At 40.5% G+C, this 19381-nt stretch overlaps 1 protein-coding gene and 1 pseudogene across 2 annotated transcripts in view; both read left to right on the plus strand.

The window, feature by feature from the left end:
• Positions 1-19381, plus strand: part of VAMP1 (vesicle associated membrane protein 1) — a 75781-nt gene that overhangs the window by 27509 nt on the left and 28891 nt on the right. The gene's annotated exons all lie outside the window — the stretch shown is intronic.
• On the plus strand, positions 8300-8913 carry LOC132020811 (large ribosomal subunit protein eL21-like; annotated as a pseudogene).

The following is a 19381-nucleotide window of genomic DNA, read 5'->3' on the forward strand; positions in this document are numbered from 1 at the left end:
TTAACCTTTCCTTTCTCATCTGGGGGCATGGTAGGTTACCTCTGTTCTCTAAAAGAAATATTACACAGGCCTATAGTAATTCTCCTAACACAGAACAAGAAATAAAGCCCAAAGAACACATCATGCATTTGTTCTGTCCGTTCCTTAGAAAATTATCTCTTAGGGGCACCCGGGTGGCTCAGTCGGTTAGGCATTTCCCTTCAGGTCATGATCCCAGGATCCTGAGATGGAGCCTGCATTGCCTGCTTCTCCCTCTGCCTCTCTGCCCCTCCCTCCACTTTTAATCACTCTCTCAAATAAATAAATAAACAAAATCTTAAAAAACTATATCTCTTGGAAGTCAAACATCCCCAAGCCTGGCAATTCCATGTTCTTCTTGCATTACTTTTTTAAGGTCCATCTTTGTCCAGCTAAAGAAAGGGTTCTTACTTGGCCTGGCATCTCAGCCTGCCTCTCAGAAATCTCCAAGAACCTCAGCACAATTGTGTTTTGAGTTTTGTTTCATTTTTTAAAAAAATATTATTTATTCATTTCTAGGCAGAGAGGCTGAGCCACCCAGGTGCCCCTGTTTCATTTTTTCATAAATGATATAAATCCTTCTAGAATTTGCTCTCTGCTTTTTAAATACAATAACATACCTTGGATGTCATTTTATATTTCTGGAACTTCTCATTTTGTTAAATAGACAGTGGATGTATCTAGGCTTTTTAGCCTTTCCCCTGTTCATGAATACTTCAGTTTTCTGCCCCCCAACATTTCATTATCACAAATGGTGTCGCATAAACATCTCATATCTCCCCGTGCATGTGGGAGTGTGTCTTTAGAATAAATCCTGGACACTGGGACCGCTGAGTCATAGGGTATGCATACTGTTCACTTTAATAGATCCTGGCAAGTTGCCCTCCAAAGCAGCTCTACCAACTCACACGCTCACCAGCAGTGGAATGAGGACACATACTTCCTCACATCCTGCCAGATTTCATATTAGCAAACCATTTTTGCAATCTAATTGGGGAAAATGCTGTCTCATTGTTGTTCCAGTGTGTGTTCCTTTGATTGCCAGTGAGGCTGAGCATCTTCCGCCATCCTTCGTGACTTGGATCTCCTCTTTTGTGACGTCTTTATCCTCGTGTCACCACCAGTGTTCTAAAGTCCAATTCTGGCTCTTCTCTCCCAAATCCTCTGTGACCCAACCTGCAGGGCCTCTGCCAATCCCGTGGATCCCTTCAGATGTTTGCCTTCTGCCCCAAGGGGCTGAGAAAATCCTCCCCATGGCAAGGGAGGTCATTCCTGCTTAGGAGACTGCAGACCTGCTCAGAGAGAGTATCCCTGAGCTCATTTGGGAGATGGAAGTTGGGACATGGCTGACCCTTAGACTCTGTTGCTTTAGCACCACAAGCCTCCCTAAGGACTATAGTGGTCCTGAGCCCACACTGAAGGGCTCCTTGGTGCATGTTGACTTTTTTCTTTTTTTTAAAAAGATTTTATTTATTTATTTGTCAGAGAGAGAGAGAGAGCGAGAGAGCAAGTGAGTGCCCATAAGTACAGGGAGCAGCAGGCAGAGAGAAAAGCAGACTCCCTGCTGAGCAAGGAGCCTGAGGTGGGACTTGATCTCAGGCTGGGATCATGACCTGAACAGACTGAATCACCCAGATGTCCCTGCACATTGACTCTTTTAAAGTTGAAATAAATTGAACACGTTAATCATTTTATAATGTACAATTCAGTGGTTTTCAGCATTTTCACAAAGTTGGGCAAATATCACCACTATCTAATTTGAGAACATTCCCCCCTCTCCTAAAAGAAACCTCACACCCCACCCATTACATAGTCCCACTTTTTCCTTCCGCATCTGCCCTCGGCGCCTGCCGCTGCCCCCCTCCCTTTTCTACCCTCTTCCACTCTCCCTTACTGCCTATTCTGAACACTTCAGGTAAATGGAGCCGTATAATATGTGGCCATTTGTATCTGGCTTCTTTCATTGTAGCATAATATCTTCAAGGTTTATCCATGTGCACCTTATGTCATCAGTACTTTGTTTCTTTTTATGGATGAATGATCCACTGATGGATACACCATTTATCCGTTGATGGGCGGTTGGTTGTTTCCTCTTTCGGACTATTATGAATAATGCTGCTATCAACATTCATGTCAAATTTTGTGTGAACATATGTTGGGTATACACCTATGAGAGGAATTGCTGGGTCATATGGTAACTCTATATTTAACTTCTTGAGGAACTGACAAACTGTTTTCCATAGCAACTGAACTATTTTACATTCCTATCAATGGTACATGAATATCCCAGAGAACTGCATAGTTACCAACACATGTTAAATTCCATAAAAAAATTATAGCCATCTTAGTTAGGGGTATCTCATTATGGTTTTGAGATGCATTTCTCTAAGACTAATGGTGCTGAACATTTTCTCATGTGCCTACTGGCCATTTTTATGTCTTCTTTGAGAAACATTTCTTTGTCCATGTTTAAATTGGATTATTTGTCTTTTTTTTGTTGAGTTGTAAGAGTTCTTTATTTTTTTAAGGTTTATTTATTTAGGGGCACCTGGGTGGCTCAGTTGTTAAGTGTCTGCCATTGGCTCAGGTCATGGTCCTGGAGTCCTGGGATGGAACCCCGCATTGCACTCCCTGCTTGGTGGGGAGCCTGCTTCTCCCTCTCCCACTCCCCTTGCTTGTGTTCTCAGTCTTGCTGCATCTCTCTCTGTCAAATAAATAAATAAAATATTTTTTTTTTTAAAGATTTTATTTATTTATTTGAGAGAGAGACAGTGAGAGAGAACATGAGCGAGGAGAAGGTCAGAGAGAGAAGCAGACCCCCCGTGGAGCTGGGAGACCGATGCGGGACTCGATCCCGGGACTCCGGGATCATGACCCGAACCGAAGGCAGTCGTCCAACCAACTGAGCCACCCAGGCGCCCCAAATAAATAAAATATTAAGAAAAAAGATTGATTTATTTATTCAAGAGACAGCCTACATGCCAGTTGGGAGGGGCAAAGGAAGCTATAATCTCCAGCAGACTCCCTGCTGAGCACGGAGACTGAGGCTGGGCTGGGACTTGATACAGTGACCCTGAGATCTTCACCTGAGTGGAGTTAGTCACCCAATCACTCAACTGCTCAACTGATTGAGCCACCCCAAGTTGTAAGAGTTCTTTATATATTCTGGATATATATTCTGGATACTAGACCCTTATCGGATATATGATTGGCAAATATTTTCTCCATTCTATGGGTTGTTTTAAATTTTGATGGAGTACAATATCTTTTGTTGCCATTTTTTTTTTCTTTTGATTTTGGTGTCATATGAAATTTGTTGTCTATTCCAAGGTCACACAGATTTTTATCTATTTTTAATATTTTTATGATTTTAGTTCTTACATTTATTATTTTTTTAATCGATTTTGAGTTAATTTTTGTGTATGATTTGAGATAGGGGTCCAGCTTCATTCCAGCACCATTTGTTGAAAAGACTATTCTTTTCACATTGAATGGCCTTGGCATCTTTGTTAAAAACCATTGACTATAGATACATGGGTTGGCTCTTCTATGTCTCTTGCATTTCCATAGGAATTTTAGAATTAGTTTGTCTTTTTCTGAAAAACGAGGCAGTTGGAAATCTGATTGGGATTGGGTTGCACCTGTATGTGAATTTGGGAGAGTACTGTCATCTTAATAATAGTAAGTCTTCCAATCCATGAACATAGAATATCTTTCCATTTATTTAGGTCTCCTTTAATATCTTTCAATATTTTGTAGTTTTCCATGTACAAGTCTTACCCTTTCTTCATTAAATTTATTCCTAAATATTTTATTCTCTTTTGTACTATTGTAAATGAAATAGTTTTCTTAGTTTCATTTTTGAATTGTTCATTGTTCAGGTAATGTGTTGACTGTTGAAAGAGGCAGTTGTTTTCCCACAGAGTTGGAAAGGGATACCTTGTGGTGTAGGTGTGTTGCTATCACACCCTGTGGGCCACTGCTTGGGGTTATTTGGAACTTATCTGAAGTCACAGATGGAGAGTTAGATTCTGTGACGCAAAGGGAAACATATCTGACTCATCTTTCCCATACCCCCTTTGGTTCTGAAGGCTTCCTCGACTGGTAGAGGAAGAGAGTGGGTCAGTGGCAGGGGCTCTCTCACAGTTGCTTCTCCTGACCCTTCTCTCCTTCATGGTTTTTAGGGGCCCCACTGCAGTTATTCTTGAAGAGCAAGGATTGTGGTAACCTTCTCTCTTACCTGCAAATTGGGCCCGAATCTTCCCTCCTTTGGTGAGCATTCTGGCCATAGAGGAATGATGAGGGTGACAGGCACTGGCAGAGTCCTGGAGTCTTGCGGCAGGGGAAGCGGTCAGAGGAATCTTCTGGGGAGGGAGTATGAGGATCAACCAGATGGTGAAAACCTGAGAAGCAGAGGACCAGACAAGATAGATCTGTGATGCCTAGGTCATGTCCAAGGCCATCTTTCTGCTTGACCGCTTGCTAGCTGGGCCAGTTACTTAAACTATGAGTCTGTTTCAACTGTAACGTGAAGGTGCTGACACTCACTTCACAGGGTAGATGTGAACAGCTAAGTGTGGTAACGTGGGGACACACCCCACACAGGGCTTGATGCAGAAGGTGTTAGTAAATGTTCCTTGGAATATGAGCTGATCCTCAAGGTCCTTTCTTTCTTGGGGTTGAGAGTCACAGAGCTCATAATGGAAGGGAAAGGGGACAGAAATCCTTCAGGAGAGGTATATGGAAAGTATATGGGACAAATCTCTCCTTTACTAGAGCTCAGAGGTAGCAATAGGAGCTTTCACATGGACAATGAGGAGACCCCATTACATTTTACGCCAGAGAAATGAGACAGGCTGGCTAGGGACAGTTACAAGAAGTAGGTTAATGCAAGTTTGTATCTTTTTATATTTGGGGCACACACACACAAAAGGCTATTCATAGTTACAAGAATTTTAAATATTAGTTTATTAAAGCAATCAGCTTCAAAATCTAATTTTTCTCATGCTTTTTAAGTTTAAATTTCAACTTTTGTTGTTGTATTCTGAATCTAATAAATTTGAAAATCTTACTTATTGCTTTTCTTTAATTTCAGCCTATAGATTTTGTTTGATTATTTATAATATAGTAAAAACAAAGACAATGATCTTCTCTTTTGGGGAGCATGTTTTTTATTGTGGTAAAGTACACCTAACAAAATTTACCATCCTAACCATTAAGTATGCGGTTCAGAGGTATCAAAGACATTCACATGGTTGTGCAACTGTTACCCTCCATTATCCATCCTTTTTTCCCCCCTAAGATTTTGTTTATTTCAGAGAGATAGAGAAAACACAAGTAGGCAGAGAGCCTGCTTCTCCCTCTTCCTCTGCTGCCTCTCTGCCTGTTTTTCAGGGCTTGATCCCAGGACCCTGGGACCATGACCTGAGCCGAAGGCAGATGCTCAACTGACTGAGCCTCTCAGGACCCCTCATTATCCATTCTTATAACATTTTTCATCTGGTAAAACTGAAACGCTGTATCCCTTAAAAAAAAAAAAAGCTCTCTATCTCCTCCTCCCCCAACTTTCAACCCCTGGCAACCACCATTCTCCTTTTTGTATTTGTGATTTTGACCATTCTAAGTACCTCATGTAAGTGGAATCATATGGTATTTGTCTTTTTGTGACTGTATGAAATTCAATGTGTTTATTTTTTCTTTTATTACCTGTGCCTTTGATGTCATATCTAAGAAATCTTGCCAAGCCAATGTTGTGAAGCTTTCTTCCTGTGTTTTCTTCTAAAAGTTTTATTGTTTTAGGTCTTACATTTAGGTCATTTACCCATTTTGAGTTAATAGGTAACTATTCTTTTGCATGTAGACATCAATTTATCCCAGCACCATTTGTAGAAAAGACTGTTCTTTCCCCCATTGAATAGTCTTGGCACCCTTGTCAAAATCCTTTCTCTCTCTCTCTCACTCTCTCTTTCTCTCTCATACACACACACGTTTATTTCCAGACTACCTGTTCTGTTCCATTGGTCTGTATGTTTGTGTTCATATTGATACCTCACTGTTTTATTAACTGTAGCTTTGTAGTAAGTTTTGAAATCAGCAAGTGTTAGTTCTCCAGTTTGTTCTTTTTCAAGATTGTTTTTGCCATTTGGGGTCTCTTGAGATTCCATATATATTTTAGTATGGATTTTTCTATTTCTGCAAAAAATACTGGGATTTTGATAGGGATTGCATCAAATCTGTAGATCACTTTGGGTAGTATTGACATTTTAACAATATTATGACTTCCAATCCATTAATAGAAATGTGTTTTCATTTATTTATATCTATAATTTCTTTCAGCAATGTTTTGTAGTTTTCATCCTACAATTCTTTTACCTCCTTGGTTAAGTTAATTCCTAAGTATTTTTTTTTGAAACTACTGTATATGAAATTGATTTGGAACTTTGTTTTCCAGATTGTCCATTGTTTGTGTATAGAAATGCAGGTGACTTTTATGTGTTGACTTTATATCCTACTACTTTACTGAATTCATTAGTTCTAACAGTTTTATGTGTGTGTAATTTTTAGGGTTGTCTACATATAAGATCATGTCAGAGAGAAAATTTTACCTCTTTTTTTTCCAATTTGTATGCCTTTTATTTCTTTCTCTTGTCTAATTGCTCTGGCTAAAATTTCCAGTACTGTGTTGAAGAGAAGTGGTAAAAGTGGGCATTATTAAGGTAATTCCTCATTTTGGAAGAAAAACTTTCAGTCTTTCACCATTGAATACTTTATTTGTGTGGGTTTTTCATATATGGATTTTATTATGTGCAGTTAGTTACCTTCTATTCCTAGTTTTTGGGAGGTTTTTATCATGAAATGGTGTTGATTTTTGTCAAATACTTCTTCTGCATCAATTGGGATGATCATGTGTTTTTTCCCTTTATTCTGTTGACATGGCATGTTACATTGATTGATTTTCATATGCTGCATGATCTTTGCATTTCAGGAATAAATCCCACCAGGTTATGGTGTATAATCCTTTTAATATGCTGATGAATTTTATTTGTTGAGGATTTCTTTGCATCAGTGTTCATAAGGGATATTGTTTGTTATTTTTTCTTATAATGTCTTTGTCTGCTTTGGTGTCAGGGTAATCTTGGCCTTATAGAATGAGTTAAGAAGTGTTTTAAAAGAAATTTTGAGAAGGATTGGTATTATTTTGTAATGTTTGGTAAAATTCATCAGTGAAGCCATCAGGTCAAGGGCATTTCTTTGTTGGGAGATTTTGGTGTGGGGGGCATTTTGGATTAGAGATTCAATTTTCTTACTGGTTATAGGCCTCTTCAGATATTCTAGTTCTCCATGATTTAGTTTTGGTAGGTTTTGTGTTTCTTTTTTTTTTTTTTTTAAAGATTTTATTTATTTATTTGACAGACAGAGATCACAAGTAGGCAGAGAGGCAGGCAGAGAGAGAGGAGGAAGCAGGCTCCCTGCTGAGCAGAGAGCCCGATGTGGGACTCGATCCCAGGACCCTGAGATCATGACCCGAGCCGAAGGCAGCAGCTTAACCCACTGAGCCACCCAGGCGCCCAGGTTTTGTGTTTCTAAGGGTTTGTTTCTTTCATCTAGGTAATCCAACTTTTTAGTTACAATTGTTCATAGTATTCTCTTATAATTCTTTTTTATTTCGGTCAAATAGGCACACAAATACTCCACATTCATTTCTGAGTTTATTCTCTTTTTCTCTTAGTCCATCTAACTAAAAGGTCTGTCCGCTTTTTTTTGGTCTTTTTGAAGAAGCAAGTTTTGGTTTCACTGATTTTCTCTATTATTTTTCTATTTTCTATTTAGTTTATCTCTGCTCTAATATTTGTCATTTCCTCCCCTTTGCTAGCTTTGGGTTTATTTTGTTCTTTTTCTAGTTACTTAAGTTGTAAAATTAGGTTGTTGATTTGAGATTTTTCTTATTTTTTTTTTTAAAGATTTTATTTATTTGAGAGAGATTGAGAGAGAGAGAGAGAAAGAGAGAACAAGCACAAGCAGGAGTGGCAGGCAGAGGGAGAAGGAGAAGCAGGCTCCCTGGAGGGCAGGGAGGCCAAGTGGGGCTTGGTCCCAGTACCTCATCACAACCTGAGTGGAAGGCAGTTGCCTAACCAATTGAGCCATTCAGGGGTTCCTCTTATTTTCTTTTTAATGTGAGTATTTACAGCTATGAATTTACCCCTTATTACCACATTCATTGCATCCCAAGAGTTTTGGTGTGAGCCTTTTGGCTAGAACCACCATCTTCCAGTAGTTTGCCAGAATGACCAATACAAAGGGAAAGAGCAGAGGCATCCGCTATCTGTTCTCTAGGCCATTTAGAAAACATGGAGTTGTTCCTTTGGCCACATACATATGAATCTTCAAGAAAGGTGCTATTACAGACATCAAGGAAATGGGCAGTGTTCCAAAAGTACTGCCCCACAAATGTTACTATGGCAAAACTAGAAGAATCTGCAGGACTGCCTAGCATGCTATTGGTATTGCTGTAAACAAACACATTAAGGGTATGATTCTTGCCATGCAAATTAATGTACAAGTTGAGCATATTAAGCACTCTAAAGCCAAGATAGCTTCCTGAAGCATGTGAAGGAAAATGATCAGAAAAAGAAGGAAGTCAAAGAGAAAGTTACTTGGGTTTAACTGAAGTATTAGCTTGCTCCACCCAGAGAATCACACTTTGTGAGAACCAAGGGAAAGGAGCCTGAGCAGTTGGAGCCTATACCCTATGAATTCATGACATGTAAGTCTTAAAAAAAAAAAAAAAAAAAAAAAAAAACCCAAAACCCCAAACCCAGAAACCTTTAGACTCTAAAAATATTTCTAGAAGTGTGATGTTCCCTCCCCTAAAGAAATAGTTAAAGCAAAAAACAATTTAAAAAAGTTTGGTATGTTGTGTTTTTATTCACATTTGTCTCTAAGTATTTTCCTTTTTAAAAAGATTTCTATTTCTCAGAGTCTACAGTCTCTTATGGAGGGCATGTGCTGCATGGAGCACTGGGTGTGGTACATAAACAATGAATTTTGGAACACTGAAAAAAAGTAAAATAAAATTTACAAAAAAAAGATCTATATTTATTTTAGAGAGAGAGAGAGAGAACAAGCCAGGAGCAGGGGCAGAGGGAGAGTAAGCCTCAAGCAGATTCCGCATGAGCACAGAGCCCTGTGTGGGGCTCCATCCTAGGACCCTGAGATCATGACCTGAACTGAAACCAAGAGTTGACAGTTAACCAACTGAGCCACCCAGATGCCCCTGTAAGTATTTTCTAATTGCCCTTGTGATTTCTTCTTTGGTCTATTTGTTGTTTAATAATATATTATTTAATTTCCACAATTTTGTGAATTTTCCAGTTTTCCTTTTTAAATTAATTTTTAACTTCATCCTATTATAGTCAGAGAAGATAATCTGTATAATATCTACCATTTTTCTTAAGATTTATTTATTTATTTTAGAGGGGGAGAGAGCGAATGGTGGAATGGGATAAAGGGAGAGAGAGAGAGAGAGAGAGAGAGAGTCCTAAACAGACTCCATGCTTCGTGTAGAGCCCAACATGGGGCTCGATCTCATGACCTTGAGATTGCAATTTGAGCTGAAAACAGGAGTCAGTTGCTTAACTGACTGAGTTGCACAGGCACCCCAGTATGATATTTACCTTTTAAAATCAAGTGAGACTTAGTCTGCAGCCTAACGTATGGTCTATCCTGGAAAATGTTCCATGTACACTTGAGAAGAATATGTATGCTGCTTTTGTTAGGAAGGGTGTTTTATACATGTCTGTTAGTTCTAGTTGGTTTATTGTATTGTCTAAGTCCTCTATTTCTTTACTTTTCTATTTTTTCTACCCATTATTGTGAGTGGGATATTGAAATCTCCAGCTATCATCATAGAACTATCTATTTCTCCCTTCAATTCTGCCAGTAATATATATATATATTGAACCATATATATATATATGGTTCAAGCCCCTTATTAGGCCCCATGGAGCCTACTAATTAATATATATATATATATATATATATATATAGAGAGAGAGAGAGAGAGAGAGAGATTGAGACCTGAGATTGAGAGCTGAGATCAAGATTTGAATGTTCAACTGACTGAGTCATCAAGGCATTTCATCTTCTTGTGGTATTGAACTTTTTATTAATATATAGTGTCCTTTATCTTTTGTAAACTTATTTGATTTAAGGTCTGTTTTGTCTGATATTAGTGTAGCCATCCTAGTTCTCTTTTGGTTACTATTTGCATGGAATTTCTTTTTCTGTTCTTTTACTTTCTGTTTCTGTCTTTGGATATCAAGTGATTCTGTTTTAGACAGCATATAGTTGAATCATGTGTTTTTAGCCATTCTACCAATCTCTGTTTTGTGTTCAGCGACTTTAATCCACTTATTTTTTTTTAAGATTTTAAATTTTTATTTATTTGAGAGAGAGAGAGGTGACAAGTAGGCAGAGAAGCAGGAAGAGAGAGTGGGGGAAGCAGGCTCTCTGCTGAGCAGAGAGCCCGATGTGGGCCTCAATCTCAGGACCCTGAGATCACGACCTGAGCCGAAGGCAGAGGCTTAACCCACTGATCCACCCAGGCACCCAATCCATTTACCTTTTTTTCTAAAAAAAAAAGATTTTATTTATTTATTTGACAGAGATCATAACTAGGCAGAGAGGCAGGCAGAGAGAGAGAGAGAGAGAGAGAGAGAGAGAGAAGCAGGCCCCCTGCTGAGCAGAGAGCCCAACGTGGGGCTCAATCCCAGGACCCTGGGATCATGACCTTAACCGAAGGCAGAGGCTTTAAGCCACTAAGCCACCCAGGTGCCCCTCCATTTACTTTTTTTTTTTTTTTAAGATTTTATTTATTTATTTGAGAAAGAATGAGTGGGAGAGAGCATGAGAGAGGAGAAGGTGAGAGGGAGAAGCCCACTCCCCAAGGAGCTGGGAGCCTGATGTGGGGCTTGATCCTGGAAGTCCGGGATCATGACCTGAGCCAAAGAAGGCAGTCACTCAACCAACTGAGCCACCCAGGTGCCCCTCCATTTACTTTTTATTTTTTATTTTATTTTTTTAAAAAAGATTTTATTTATTTTATTTGACAGACAGAGATCACAAGTAGACAGAGAGGCAGGCAGAGAGAGAGAGGAGGAAGCAGGCTCCCCGCTGAGCAGAGAGCCCGATGCGGAACTCGATCCCAGGACCCTGAGATCATGACCTGAGCCGAAGGCAGAGGCTTTAACCCACTGAGCCACCCAGGCGCCCCTCCATTTACTTTTTAAAGTAATTACTGATAAGAAAGGCGTACTTTTGTCATTGTGCTATATTTTTTTTATATGTGTTGTAGATTTTTTTGTCTCTCAATTCATGCATTTCTATCTTCTTTTGTACTTAATTTATTCTTTGTAGTGAAATATTTAGGGAAATAATGAAATACTACAGTGACATTTGGGGCATACATTTAAGATCCTGAAGTTATAATACTTTCGTTTGAACCTACACTGGCTTAAATGATACACAAAAACTCTGCTCTTTTATAGTTCATCTCCATCCCCTTTCAGTTTTTGATGTCACAGAATTACATTTTATACACTGTGTACCCCAAAACATAAACTAATAATTCTTTTACATGCATTACTTTCTTATATTATGGAGAAAACAAGATTTGGAGTTACAAACCATAAGTTAGAGTGATACCTGCTTTTCCACTAATAATTTTTTTCTTTAAATATATTAATCTCTTAAATCATATAGAAAACAGAAAGTGAAGCTACAAACCACTCTCATGATTATGCTAGCTTTTATAATTGGCCATGTATTTACCTTTATTGAGATCTTTATTTTCCATACAGCTTTGAGTTACTGTCTAGTGTCCTTTCATTTCACCTTACTGGACTCCCTGTCTTTAAGGGCAGGTCTAGTGGTCTTGAACCCCCTCAGCTTTTGTTTACCTAAGCATGTCTTAATTTGTCTCTCATGTTTGAAGGATAGTTTTGCTTAATATAGTATTCTTAGTCGATTTTTTTTTTCTTTTAGCTCTTGGAATGTATTGGCCCACTGCCTTCTGACTTCCAAAGTTTCTGATGAGAAATCTACTAATAATCTCATTGAGCATCCCCTGTATGGGATGATTCCCTTCTCTCTTGCTGCTTTCAAGATTCTCTTCATTTTTTGCCCTTTGAAAGTTTGATTATATGTGTCCTGGTATGATTCTATTTGAATTTATCTTACTTGGAGTTCACTGAGCTTCTTTGATGTCTTTCATCAAATTTGGGAAGTTTTCAGCCATTATTTCTTCAAATATTTTCTCTGCCCCTTTCTCTCTCCCCTCAGCCTTCTGGACCCCCTTAATGCATATGTTGATCCTCTTGATGGTGTCCCATGGGTCCCATTGGCCCTGTTTACTTTTCTTATTTCTTTTTTCCTATTCCTCAGACTTGATAATTTTCATAATTTTATCTTCATGTTCACTGATTCTTTTTTCTGCCTGCTCACATATGCCTTTAATCCCTCTAGTGAAATTCTCATTTCAGTTATTATACTTTTCAGCTCCAGAGTTTCTTTTTGGTTTCTTTCCAGTTTTTCTATGTCTTTATTGACATTTCCATTTTATTCAACACTGTATTTTCTTTTATTTTTTAAGATTTTATTTATTTGAGAGAGCAAGATAGAGAGAGCAAGAGAGCACAATCAGGATGAGGGGCAGAGGGAAGAGCAGGCTTTCTGTTGAGCAGGGAGCCTGATGTGGGAATCAATCTCAGGACTTTGGGATCATGACTGGAGCTGAAGGCAGATTCTTAACCAACTGAACCACCCAGGTGTCCCATATTTTCTTTTTTAAAGAAATATTTTATTAGAGAGAGAGAGCCCATGAGTAGTGGGGAGGAGCAGAGGGAGAGGGAGAAGCAGGCTCCCCACTAAGCAGGGATCCTGATGTGGTGCTCAATCCCAGAACCTGAGCCAAAGGCAGATGCTTAACTGACTGAGCCACCCAGGTGCCCCTCAACACCATATTTTCTTGCCTTTCTCCACATCTTCCTTAATTTTTTGATCATTTTTAAGACAGACTGTCTTAAAGTCTCTGTCTAATATATGTGCTATTAGGATTGTTTCAGGGACAGTTTCTGTTGATGTGTTTATTTCCTTTGAATGGGGTATATTTTCTTACATCCTTGTGATTTTTTTTTGTTGAACACTGGACATTTGAATCTAATAATGTGGTAACTGTGGAGATCAGATTTTCCCCCTTCCTTAGGGTCTGTTTGTTTTGTTATTGTTATTTTTTCTGTTGTTATTATTATTATTTTTTTAAGATTTTACTTATTTATTTGACAGAGATCACAAGTAGGCAGAGAGAGGAGGCGGGGGGGGGGGGGACAGGCTTCCTGCTGAGCAGAAAGCCCGATGTGGGGCTCAATCCCAGGTCCCTGGGATCATGACCTGAGCTGAAGGCAGAGGCTTTAACCCACTGAGCCACCCAGGCGACCTTTTTTTTTTTTTTCCTGTTTTTTTTTGTTTTGTTTTCATTGTTCTCTCCACACTGAATATCAGCCTGAAGTATAAATTTAGAAGTTTTCTCAGGTCTTTTCTGGGTCTTTCCTGGGCATACACTGTCACTTTCTAGTTTTCCCCATATATGCAGTTGCTTTTGAATGTCCTATTTGTTATTGTCTGGCTCCTGAAGGGGAAAGAGTAAATAAATGAAGAGTGGGGGAAGGGCAGTTGTCCTAGCACCCCAAGCTGACCTTAACAGCATTATGGCTGCTGCCTTGATTCTGCCTTTCTCCCTTTCCAATCTCATACATCTCTCTTGTGGCCAATCTTAACCTTGAACTGTTTGAAAACTGTGGCTTCATCTCCACAAAGCTGACGTAGTACCAAGCCACTCTGTTAATTCCAAACCTTCTTGTAGTTTAAAGGACATCTCTCTGCTTCAGGGAGCAGTTTTCTTAGCTCGTGTGGCCAGTGTATGATCATGATCTGTAATTACCATCTCAAGAAGACTGAAGTTGTCTATTTGCCTGAGATTTGAGGGTTAGGATGCCCCACCTGTACCCACAAACATCTCTCTAAGTGGGTCTCCTTAACGGAGTGCGCTAAGTTCCCTTCAGTGTTTTAAACTCCGTTTATAGATTTAATATTTTGTTTTTATCTAAGTTTATACTCTTCTGATGGGTTTAGATTTGAGCCTGCCTTCTGTATCCAAATTGCAGCCTCACTATAGAACACATGGCAGTCTGGGATCCCCACTCAAGCTGCAGCTACTCTTGGTAACTCTTGCCTTTGGCCTAATGACTGTTGATCCTTTCCTTATTCTTGTCTGAGTGGGTCACAACTATAGAGATGTTCCAATGACATCCTATGTCATTGTGCTCCCAACCTGGAAATCATACTGAGGAGTCCAAACACTGGGTAAGGACCCTGAAAAATCCCAGGAGTGATTCCAAGGCATGGAGAGAAGTATGTGCACTATGTATACCCAGTATCAGGATCATCATAATTCATATTACACATCCAGGGTAGAGCCAGGGAGGAATGTAGGGTTCAAGGCCACCTCTAGGAAAAGGGCTGAAGCCAGCAACAAGCACATGCAAACTTTTCAGAAAGAGCAGTGAGGTCCCCTGTGGGACACTGGGCGTGTGTGAAAAGACTTTGTGGACCAGTTGTATAACCAGGAATTTAATCGCTTAGTGCCTCGGGGATTCTGCTCCTGAGTCCTACGCTCAGATTTGAGCCGAGGCAGGAAGCTTGTTTTTCTGTCTGTCTGGGCTTTGGGTGCCACCTTGTGGTGGAGTAATGATCCTGGGCTTCGGAGAGTCCCATGCCCTCACAGGAACCTGATCTTCTGGCTCTAAGGCCATTACTGCTAAAACATAAGGGCAGAGGTGCCAGTCACCTGACCTCTTCCCAAAGCTTTTCTGTGTCTGAGGAGCAGGCTGGGTTTCAGCGAGTCCTAGGGATTTGGGGAAGCCCCCAAGTGAAGTCAACTGATAGGAGGGAGGGACTTAGTTCCAAAGACTCCAGTCTGTAGCTGTTGAGGATTCTGTCTTTAATATAACTCCAAAGAATGTGCCAGAACATTATCTGATCTTAAAAGGCCCTGTACTTTCCAGCTTATTTTAGCCCAGGCTGTAGACCAGTGGCTCTTACTTAGCTCTTTTCACGTCAAGGGGCTCCCCTGAGGTTCCAAAGAAAGATGTGGATTTTCCTCTGGAAAATGCACAAGTATACAATATTGTGAGTAGAATTTCAGGGAGTTAGTGAACTCTTCGGGGATCCAGGGATGCCTATAGTTTGTAAAAGCCCCTACCCTAGATTCCTGCTTCTGTTAGTGTTTCAGAGGCTTGATGCCCTCACATAGGTTAGCTGTCCCTCTGGCAGTGTCCACATAAAGATGAGATATCTGGAGAAGGAGAAAGGACATGGTAAAACTTCTTCTTGTGAGAGAAGTAGCATCATTAGCTTCAAGATGTATAAGGAGCTGCCTTGTGTTGAGAAACGGATGTTCCTTTTGTGAAAATGTCTGAGAAAGACAAATAATAAAAATAGGTGACTCACGTGATAAGGCGGAAAGCAAGTCATTCTTTGGAAGGGTATCCTCAAGCAGCCTTAGACTCTATTTCAGACAGTTTGAAATGTCTCTGAAGGACTTCCGGAGGCAAGGCAAAATAATTAAGAGATTCAGAAACTCACACTGGCTTGCTTCTAAAATAAAACTTAACATACTGATCCATGATCCTTTAAGGTGCATCTTTTTTTTTTTTTTTAAGCTTTTATTTATTTATTTGACAGAAATTACAAGTAGGCAGAGAGGCAGAGAGGCAGACAGAGAGAGAGGGGAAAGCAGGCTCCCTGCTGAGCAGAGAGCCCGATGTGGGGCTCAATCCCAGGACCCTGGGATCATGACCTGAGCCGAAGGCAGAGGCTTAACCTACTGAGCCACCCAGGAGCCCCTTAAGGCACATCTTTAAAGGGATTTTCTTTTGGTTTGGTGCTATTCATTTGCCCAACAGATATTTACTTAATGCAAATATCTGGGAAGGAAAAGTTTGGAGTTGGCAGAAACTTCAGGCATGTTACTCAGATTCCTTTATTCTCGGACAAACAACATGAGGACCAGAGGGATAAAACGTCACTCATTCATTTATTCATCATTCAAGCTTAGCAGTCACTTCCTCTGTGTCAGGAACTGGACTTTGTAGGAGGAATAAAAGAGGAAAACTGAGAATCTAATGGGATAGAGAAGTATTTAGTAATTCATTAAAGTTAATTATTTTAATGGAGGCTCTTCAAAAAGCAGAGGCAGCTTAGCAAACAAACCAGTTATATCTGCTTTAGTAAGATTACTTTACAGAGGAAGTAGCACTTGGGCTTGCAACTTGACAGATGAATGGAGGTTTGCTAGGTGGGCTAGCTGTGTTTGTTCCACGCTTCGGAAATGCTATCCAGGTTGGTCAATCCAGTATGGCACGGGGCCAAGGGATGAGTGGGGCATGAAATCCAGCCTGCATTCTGCTGGGAGGAAGAGGTACCTTTTCCTATTTTGCACAAAGGCACTGTGTGGGTCTCCAGCCCTGAGATGTGGGCAAAGGCAGAGACTTGTAGAAGAATAAGGTATGTTCTGAGAACTATCAGCCCTGAGGAGTGTTAGCTCAGAGCTGCTAGCACAAAAGTGAGTGGGAGGTGATGAGTCCCGACAGCTGAGTGAGGCCTGGTGAGGAAGGGCTTTGTCTGTCACCAGGGCTAGTGGTGGTCATGTTGGGAATGGGACCTGGGTACCTTCCTTCCCGACCATGACCTTTCTGCGGCACCAAATTGCGTCTGAGGAGACACTGATCTCTGTCCCTGGTGCCAGAGATCACACAGTGAGGAAAATGCACAGGCCTGGGGGGCAGGGTCTGCAGTCAGGGCTGAACATAAGACCTACAGATGGAGGCTAAGAACAGTGAACTGTGATAGGGAGCAAACAGGAGGAGAAGGAGCACAGGGCACAAACTCGGTCCCCAGAAGCACTTTGCCTCAGGCCAGGGGCCAGGCCACCTGAGCAGGATTCAAGGTCAGGGCTGCCTGACTTCAAAGCCTTAACAATGCCCACACTCTAACTCAGCAACTCCTCTGGTAGGAACCAGTCTGAAGGAAGTAAACGAAGGTGTATTCAAAGCTATAAGGACAGTCTGTTAACCAATTTCTGTAACATTAAAACATTAAAAAACATTACAAACAAAAGAAGTAACTTAAAAACAAAACAAAGCAAAACACTAAACATTGGGGAAAAAAGGAAATAATCTAAATGTCCAACAATAAGAGATTGGGTAAGTGTATTTTATCAAAATTGATGGAATATAAAGTAGGTATTAAAAAGACATTTTATCGAGTCCCGCATCGGGCTCCTTGCTCAGCCGGGAGCCTGCTTCTCCCTCTGCCTCTGACTACCACTCTGTCTGCTTGTGCTCACTCTCGCTCCTCTCTCTCTCTGACAAATAAATAAATAAATAAAATCTTTAAAAAAAAAAGACATTTTATTTTTTTTAAAGGATTTTATTTATTTATTTTAGAGAGGGTTATAGAGGGAGAGTAGGTGCGGGGAGGGGCAGATGGAGAAGAGAATCTCAAGCAGACTCCACACTGAGCACAGAGCCAGGTGCAGGACTTGATCCCAGGACCCTGAGATCATGACCTGAGCCGAAATCAAGAGTCAGACTCAACCGACTGTGCCACCCAGGTGCCCATAAAACGGTGTTTTAAAAGTATATTTATTTATCAAAAAGGGAAAGGTTCAATACATTATTTAATGAAATGAGTCAATTAAACTACATACTGCAAAATACTGTTTTTATAAAGATATTGAAGACCATATACGTGGTAGGGCACAACAGTGATTAACTAAAAGGGATGTGATGATGGGTGACTTTTATTTTCTATGTTTTTGCTCACCTGCATCTTCCAATTTTTCCTATAATGAGTAGGTCTTATTTATGCAACAACAACAAATACAGTTATAGCAGAGTATTGTACAAAGAGTTTCTATCTCCTCTCTGATAAGCTGGGGGCATCTGTTAGGATTAAATAAGATAAAGCATTTAAACATTCAGCATGGGGCTTGGCATATAGTTAAGCATCATTAAATGTTAGCTACCAATGCTATTATAGTAACCACTACAGCATTAATTACCACGGTTACTCTACTTACTAGTCTTATTGCAACAACACTACTAGGCTATCACTATCACCATTGTTACTGGCTCTGAATCAGGGCCAGAACTAGAAAGAACAGTCTGGAGCTGTGATTCTGGTTTTTAGGATACACTCCAATCAGAGGCTTTGTTTTGGATGTGAGGCAGAGTTAGAGATTAGAAAATAGGGCAGAGACTCAGTTCTCAGGCCAGCTCCTGACCTTGGAGATGTCGGGTTCAGTGCCAAGGTGCTGGGTTGGAGCTGCAGGTGCGAGGGGAGGGCCTGGATGTGGGAGTGGGGGCTGCAGAGGCTGAGGACTCCTCAGAGACTCTCACTAAGCCTGTGATTACCATGAAGGTCCAGTCACTCTTGCTTTGGTCCATGTTCCATCTAAACCCAGATCCACTGAGAATCCTGCTCCCCCTTTCTTGAGTCCATCCCAGTGGAGATCTTGCCCACCCAAACAGATCCCCCTTGCCCTTTGTACCACCTCCCTCCAAGTTCTTACCCAGCTAGGAGTTCTCTTTCCAAAGCCAGACCTTATCTAATCTTTCTTTTTTTCCTTAAGATTTTATTTATTTATTTGAGACAGAGTGAGAATGAACATGAGTGGAGGTGGCAGGGGAAGCAGAGGGAGAGGGAGAATCAGACTCCCCACCAAGCAGGGAACCTATTGCAGGACTGATCCCAGGACTTTGGGATCATGACCTGAGATGAAGGTAGACGCTTCACCAACTGAGCCACCCAGGTGCCCCAAACCTTATCCAATCTTCTCACCACTTCCCAAGTCTGCAACAGTTGGTGGTGCTTTCTGGAATACCTTCCTCTTCAAAAATTGCCTCCCACTATGAGGTATTGGACCACCCCCCCTAGCATCTTAGGCTATGGAAGCTAAATCCAACCACTTCTGGCTGTTTAATTGATTTAACAGTAGGATCCCTAACTCTTAATGCCCCAATGATAGATGATTGATTGTACATTCTTCATCTCTGGTAGCATTTTCTGAGAAGACATGCAGTGGGGCAGGGTGCAGAGGCACCTGAAAAGAGCTTGATTTTTTGCTTTAAAGAAGCTGGCATTTGCTTCAAAGTGTAATTTATGTGCAATACAACACATGATATTAGGTGTTTGATGAATCTGGACAATTGCATCTGCACATGTTACACCATTCTAATTGAGCTAT

The sequence above is a fragment of the Mustela nigripes genome, chromosome 6, assembly GCF_022355385.1.
Source record: "Mustela nigripes isolate SB6536 chromosome 6, MUSNIG.SB6536, whole genome shotgun sequence".
Lineage (NCBI taxonomy): Eukaryota > Metazoa > Chordata > Mammalia > Carnivora > Mustelidae > Mustela > Mustela nigripes.